General features: G+C 50.3%; 1 protein-coding gene across 1 annotated transcript in view; it reads right to left on the minus strand.

Moving 5' to 3' along the window:
• The window catches only part of LOC144609313 (misshapen-like kinase 1), a 174738-nt gene that overhangs the window by 134273 nt on the left and 34492 nt on the right, over window positions 1–5973 (minus strand).

The following is a 5973-nucleotide window of genomic DNA, read 5'->3' on the forward strand; positions in this document are numbered from 1 at the left end:
ATGGTTGTCCGGGGTTCCTGTGTGAAGTAGCGGGAACGTTTTTCAGACACAGCAGAACGCCGGCTGTTGCGAGAACCGCAGCCGCAGTTTTCCCGGTGCAATATTTAATTTTCAGCTTCTGGCAACAAATGGCGACAAAGCGATCAAAGGTGAAAGTGACGGTGAACCAGACAGAACAGTCTGTAGCTGCAGCCCTCAGTACAATGTTAACACTGCACACAGGGGTGATGGACACGAAACTCCAAAAAAAGTAATAGTATCGGATCCAATACAAAATGACCTCGGTGATCAGCGTGAGTAGATCGGCCGCTGCCATGGCCACCAGGTAGCGAGTGGTGCAGGTGGAGAGGCCGCACTTTCCCCGGGACAGGATCACAATCGCCACTAAATTCACTGCGGAAAGAGAAGGGGACGGACACTGGGCATTACTGAACACGGTCTCCGGGGCTGAACACCGGCTCCACTTTCAGCTGGAGATCAGGAGTGTTGGAGTCGTTGCGCGGCTGCAGGTTTAACAATGTCAGACCCGGCTCCGACTGTGCCCGACCTGCCTGCTTCAGGGGAGAGGAGATAAGGCGACGGGCGGGGTAAAGGGCGGGGATGGAACGAGCAGCCGCCCGCTACAATAGGCGGAATGGTCCTGTCTACAGTAAACCCCGCTCACAGTCTCTGATGGGGCCGGTTTCACAGACTTAACCGTGACCGGCCGCGTTTAACCAGGGCTCTGGAAACTCGGAATCTGATTGGGACGAGGAGGGTTCCAGAGGGAAGGCAGGGACAACTTAGGGTCCGGCAGCAGAGTGGCTCCGTTAATGGATTCATTCCACAGTGAGTTCAGTTCTGTAACAACACACGCCGGTAGATCCGCGGCCTCTGGTTCAGGTGATCGATCTAATTATTGACCAACAGGCGGGTGGAATCCGACTGTGACAGACTCCACAGTGAGACGTGTCCACAGGAGCTGGTGTTCACTCTGATCAATAACTCAGACACAGTGAACTTCACAATGTAAACCCCTCCCAGTCACACCGTCCCGGAGAGCTGCCTGTCCCGAGCACTGGGACAACTCTGGGCAAGGTCCCACTGAAGGCAAGAGCAACATTCTAGTAGGTCCCGGCAGTGGGAGAAAAAGAGGCTTAGTTTCGGCTGTCTGAAAATGAGAAAAATCACAGCGTTAATTCAAAGATATTTAATTTAGAGGATAGATATACTCCATATATTCTTGCACAACGACCATCAGTTGGGAATTTTGTAACAGAATCAGAATCAGGTCAACATCTGTAAACACACGGAGTTATAAAACTTGAATTGTTCTGTTCACTTACCAGGGACTCCAACGGCAGCAATGATCACGTACAAGATTTTCTGCACGTCCATATATTCCCAATAATGGTGCCCCATTTTCTCTGCCCATCGACGTGTCCCCGTGAGCGACCGGTAATCTTCTGGAATGAAATGCCGGGGCAGAACATTCCCGGAGATTTTATAACATTTTCCGTCTCCATCGGGACAGCGAAGTTTCAACAGAGTTAAAAAATAGAGATTTTGAAATGATTCGCAAACAGATGACATCAGCCAAATGAAATCCCTGCTGAGACAGGTCGTGATTTATTTAGGGAATTGATTGAGAAACTCCAAAGACTTGGAATTGTGGCGATACTGAGGGATGGAAATTGGGAGCGGCGTTGTTCCAGCAAAGGGGATATTGTTTCAAACTCCATCGGATCCAACTCTCCACCACATGTTGTTTGTCTGATTTTCTTCACTCAGCAAGGCAATCCCAAATTCAAGGGACCGTCTCAAGGCTTCTGGTGCCCAGTTTGAAGGTAGACTGGACAACCTTTGTCCACAGCGTGATGAATTAGTTCAACAGATCACCTCAGACTAAAATGCCCCTCCACTCTGTTTTAACACTCAATGTGATCGCGGCTGAACTGATTGTAACCTCAGCCCCACACTCCATGCGACCACTAGTAAGCATTTAGCCCTTGCTTGCCTGGAATGGATCTAGCTTTGCCTTGGGACAACAATATTCTCTACCTTCATCACCTCTGAGGAGGAACGACCCAAAGACTCACGACACTCAGTGAACAGAACCATTGCCGCCTCAGAATTGTCCTAAAAGTATAACAAACGGCGAGTGATGCATCATCTTTCCCTCCTCTCTATCTCTCTCCATCCATCTTTACTGCTAATCTCTTTCTGAACTGTTACTCTCTCCCCTACACTCGCTATTCTCCCTCTCTGTGCCGCCCGCTCTCTGCCAACCTCTCTCCCCTCCCTCTCCCACTCTTACTGCATCCCTCCCTCCTTCTCCCTGTATCTCTCTGATGCATCCCTCTCCCCCTTTTACCAACCCACTCGCTCTGAACTCCCCTCTCTCCTCATTTTCGCACTCTCCCTTTGATAGTTCACTCCCCCTCCACCTCTTATTTCGTCTTCTCCTCTACCTCTCCCTTTTATCTTTGTACGACCTATTTCTCTATCCATTTCCCCAACTCTCCATCACTTGCCATCACTTCTCTTTCCAACGCCTTTCTTGGCAAGTGCAGTTAAAACGGTTAGCCACCATGGGATGTAACAGCTGTCCCTAAACCCCTTCCCTCACGCTCGAGCAGCCCTTCCAGGTGAGAGAGATGTTCACCTGCACCTCCTCTAATCTCATCTCCTGCATGTGGTGTTCCAGATATGGCCTCCTTTACATCGGCGTGGTGAAATGGAGACTCGGCGACCGTTTTTTGTCGAACACTTACCCTCGTTGTGCTAAGGCTTGCCGGATCTCCCCGTTGCTAGCCATTGTAACCCCCCCCCCCCCCCCTCGCACACTGACCTTTCTGTCCTGGGCCTCCACCAGCGCCAGAGAGGTTACATTAAAACAGAAAGAACGCCACTTCATAGTCCGCTTGGGAACCTTGCAACCTAATGGTATGAACATTAACAAATGTCAGGTAACTAACGTGCAACTCCCCTCTTTTCCCTCACTCTATCTCTTGCTTCACGCGGACTCGCACCTGTTCATCCACCTCCACCTCCACCTTCAACCGATATTCCCTCCTCTCTCTGTATAATTCCAACCTGCTCAATCCTTATCTCCCAACTTTTATCTTTTAACCTCTGGTCTCAACCACCTAACTATGAAAACGGGATTCACCCACTCATCATTCAACTCGCTTTGTCCTGCTGTTCCATCCTTCTCCACTTTCCCACCAGAATCAGTCTGAAGAAGGGTCACGAACCGAACTTCACCCATCCATGTCCTTGGCAGGCTTAGCTAGTTCGGCCTGCCCTCTACTACTCTCACCAACTTCGACAGATGCACCATAGAAAGGATTTTATCAAGATGCATCACAGCTTGGTTTGCGAACAGCTCCATACAACAACGCAAGAAATTGCTGCGAATTGTCCAAATCATCACACAAAGCAACCTCCCATATATGGACTCAATTTATAAACCATGCTGCCTCGGCAAGGCTAGCAGCGTAATCAAGGACGAGTCGCACCCTTGCCACTCCTGCTTCTCCTCTGTCCCATCAGGCAAAGTGTATAGAAGTGTGAAAATGCACACCTCCAGTTTCAGGGACAGCGTCTTCCCAGCTGTTATCAGGCAACGGAATCATCCAACCACAAACAGAAAGCAGTGCTGAACTACTATCTACCTCTTTGTTGACCTTCGGACGATCCTCGATCGGATTTTGCAGGCTTTACCTTGCACTGAACGTTATCCCCTTATCATGTATCTATACCCTGTAAATGGCTCGACTGTAATAATGTATTTTGTTTCCACTGACTGGGTAGCACGCAACAAAGTCTTTTCACGGTACCTCGGTACACGTGACCATAAACTGCACTGAACTGACATACTCAACTAGATTTCTCCAGAGGTGCAGCCTGACTCGCATTGGATATTGATTGTGTGTGACAGTGTGAGTGTGTGAGTCCGTGCAAGAGTGTGTTAGCACGTGTGTGCGAGTGTGAATGTGTGAGACTGCAAATGAGTCGGTGTGTGTGCGTATGCGTTAGTGTATGCGGTTGCAGGAATTTCAATGATTCAGTGATACCTTATTATCATGTACCCAGGTAGAGTGAAATGCTTAGTTTTGCAGACAACCCGGTAATATCATGCAGCAGACCTCACCTAGGCAGTACAAAAGCCGGCAAAGTTACAAACGTTGGCCGGATTGTTCTATCTCCTGCCTGCCGCCGCACCGCGGGTCGCCCCTTCGTTCTCGGCGGCGTTCCTCGCTCTCCGACGGTCTCTGCGGTTCCTCGCGGCTCCCACCTCGCTCCCGAGGCGCGGCTCCCATCGCCATCCGCGGTGGGCGAGCCGGGCCGACCGGGCCGACTGAAGGGCTTGGCCCCGGTCACCGGGAACACCCCGACCACGTTGCGCTGCGCTGCGCTGCTCGCCGCGAACATCCAAGGATACACTCAATCCCAAAATGTGCACGTGTGCATGCGGGTCTGCGTGTGAGAGAGCGGTAGAGTATGTAAGAGTGCCTATATTTGTGTGTGTGTGTGTGTCTGTGCGAGTGCGTGAGTGTGCGTGTGAGTGTGTGAGCATTAGTAAGTGTGGATGCAAGTGCGATTGAATGTATCTGTGTCTCTAAGTGGGAGAGTGCATGTGGGGTTGGGAAGGACAACGTTTGCGTCTGTGCGTGTGTGTGGCTGTTTGTGAGAATGTGAGAGAATATGTGGGATGTTAGTTTGTCAGGGTGTTTGAGTATGTCATTCTTTGATAGCGTGTGTGTGTGTGTTTGTGTGTGTGTGTGTGTGTGTGTGTGTGTGTGTGTGCGTGTGTGGGAGGGTATATGATGGTGTTGTCAGAGAATGTGTTCGTTTGTAAGTACGTGCGAATGAGTGCGTGTCTCTTCGTGCTAGTGCGTGTGAATATCTGTTAGTGTGAGTGCATGTGTACGTGTGATTGTATGTGAGAATGTGTGAGAGTATATTTGATTGTTTGTGATTGCATTTGAGAGATTGTGTGTGTCTTCGTGCGCGGGTATGTGTGTGTGCGTGTTTGACTGTGTTTGAGGGTGTGAACATGTGTGTTTGTAATGATGTAATGATGTAATGGCATACTGTGGGTTTTAGTGACGATGTGACACGCTGTGGGGCATTACTGATGGAGTGACACACTGTGCAGTGGAACAGATGGAGTGACACAATGTATGGTAGTAATGGTGGATTAACACACTGTGGGTTGGTACAGATGGCGTGACACACTTTGGAGTTGTATTGATGAAGTGACACACTGCGCAGTAGTACTGATGGAGTGACACAATGTGGGGGTAGCACTGATGGATTGACACAATCTGTGGGTAGTACTGATGTAGTGACACAATGTGCTGTGTTGTTGTTGTTCGTCCTTCGGGTTGGAAGATGACAATGACTTCACTATCAGTTGGAGGATTGGTGACGGTGGGTCCTGAAGTGACTGGTGAGGCCAATCCGGGCCCGGAAGACACGTCCACACGTAGGACACAAGTGGATGGGTGCTGCAGTGGAAGTGGAGCTAGCCCGGGCCTTGCGCGCGGTGCGTTTCCTCTGGACCTCTGCAGTGCGTCTGTTCTCAGCTGCACGGGCTCCTGTGGTGAGCTTGCTACGCCAGGTTGGACGTCCAGAGCAAGAGACTCCCAAGTGCTGAGGTTGATGTTCAAGTCTTTGAGGAACACTTTGAGGCAGTCCTTAAACCGTTTCTTCTGTCCTCCTAGTGAGCACTTGCCCTGACACAGTTCTCCATAGAGAAGCTGTTTTGGCAGTCGACTCTCGGGCATTCTGACGACATGGCCGGCCCATCTGGCTTGGGCTTTCCGTAGGAGGGTGTGGACGATGGGAATTCCGGCCCGTTCCAAGACCTCTGTGTCGGGAATTTTGTCCTGCCACCTGATGTGAAGGAGTCTACGTCGGCAGTTCAAGTGAAAGTGGTTGATCTATTTGGCATGTCTGCTGTAGACAGTCCAGGTCTCACTGGCA

The sequence above is a fragment of the Rhinoraja longicauda genome, chromosome 34 (genome assembly GCF_053455715.1).
Source record: "Rhinoraja longicauda isolate Sanriku21f chromosome 34, sRhiLon1.1, whole genome shotgun sequence".
Classification (NCBI taxonomy): Eukaryota; Metazoa; Chordata; class Chondrichthyes; order Rajiformes; family Arhynchobatidae; genus Rhinoraja; species Rhinoraja longicauda.